Raw genomic sequence first — 1,779 nt, forward strand, 5'->3', positions numbered from 1 at the left:
CGGCGCAATCTCCGTCTATTACGATTTTTGCGCCGGCTATTAGAACGGAGGTAAAAATAAAAATAGTGGCCTGAAACCTAGGCTCATCATGGGCTGGTCCTTGGTAAGCCCTAAGAACCAAAACTTTACTTTTTAAATACAGAATCTAATGTCCTAAATCATATTTCTTGACCAAGCAAGTTCTTGTTAAAACAAGAATTTCTATTCTTTCAAAAGCCATTATTGAACAACGCACGATCTCCGAAACGATCGACACGACAGCAAATCAACCCAGATGGGGTATCCGCGAAATGGTTCGCAAGTCTCCTCGTAAAAAATTTCGACTCAAAATTGAACCACGGAGCCGGCTTGGTTTGATTTTCGTAATATAATTTTGGTGGTTTACCAACAAACGTAATTTATCGTGGTATATGTATTTAAATTATTTAATAAATGTATTAGTCGTTGTGTAACTTTTAAAAATATCAGTCTGTCTAGCTTGGGCCCATGCTAGCCCAATTAATAAGGCCTAGTATTTGTAATTATACTCACTACAGTGCTGTACTGTACTAGGATTCCTACTAGGATTCCTACTACATTTGCTACGACATTCAAGCAATGGTTTGGGTTGTCTAAATAATTATTTTCATAATTACGTTCACTCATAAACAATTTTGAAACATGCTGTTTCTGTTTGAAATCGCGTCGCTCAAAACAATAACAAACTACTTTTCGGGAATTTTTGGTCCTCGAGGTCATTTACGATGTCGCAACAAAACACGTGGGCTGGTGAAACTTTCTGTTATAGAGAGAATATTGAGAAGTGTTGTAGTCAAGACCAGGCCATCCGAGACCAAGACCAAGACCACACATCCCGAGAACAAGACCAAGGCCGAGAGGTCCAAGAACAAGACCAGAAGTCCGAGACCAAGACCAAGACCCACAATTTTCGAGACCAAGACCAGCGTGTACAGTAATAGGATTTTTAAACAGCTGAATAAAATGAACAATCAATGAAGAATGTAATAAATCGTATTTTTATTAAATAAGAGTATATTCATGTACAGCACAGATGCTTATCGCTACAAATAAACATACTATCACATAAAAAAATACCAATCTCAGCGTACATAAGAGTTGCTTATTTGCGTTTTTAGCTTTATGTTCATATGCCTTATATATTGCCTAGTAGCATAACATGCTCATTGTGGCACTTCCAATTGGGTCGTGACAAAGTGCGAGCCAGCGAATAATGCAAGCCAATACGCGAGCCATGTGAGCCAGCGAGCCATACATTTTAAATCCTTTTTTTTCTACTGGGGAGTTTTGCCTGTGTAGTCCAGTCATGCGCAGTACATACACTTTTGGACGCCGATCCGAAAGTATGCAGCGCTGATAGAGATGTTGTTAAAATACAGATATACATATACATACATACAGATATATTTATATATATAAACTGTATTTATTCATATATTTATTTATATATATACTATTTTATATATACTGTATATATTTATTTATATATTTTTATATTTATTTATATATTTATAAATTTATTTGTATATTTATATATACATTTATTTATATATACAATTATTTATATATTCATTTATATATTTATTTGTATATTTTTTTGTATATTTATTTATATAATTATTTGTATATATATTTATATATATTTATGTGCTGTATATATTTTTTGTATATATATATATATCTATATTTAGTTATATATACTGTATTATTATATTATATATACTGTAATTATTCATATATTCATTTATGTATTTATTTATA

Source organism: Anneissia japonica, unplaced genomic scaffold, assembly GCF_011630105.1.
Source record: "Anneissia japonica isolate Jap-2015-1 unplaced genomic scaffold, ASM1163010v1 scaffold180_len884964_cov147, whole genome shotgun sequence".
NCBI classification, from domain to species: domain Eukaryota; kingdom Metazoa; phylum Echinodermata; class Crinoidea; order Comatulida; family Comatulidae; genus Anneissia; species Anneissia japonica.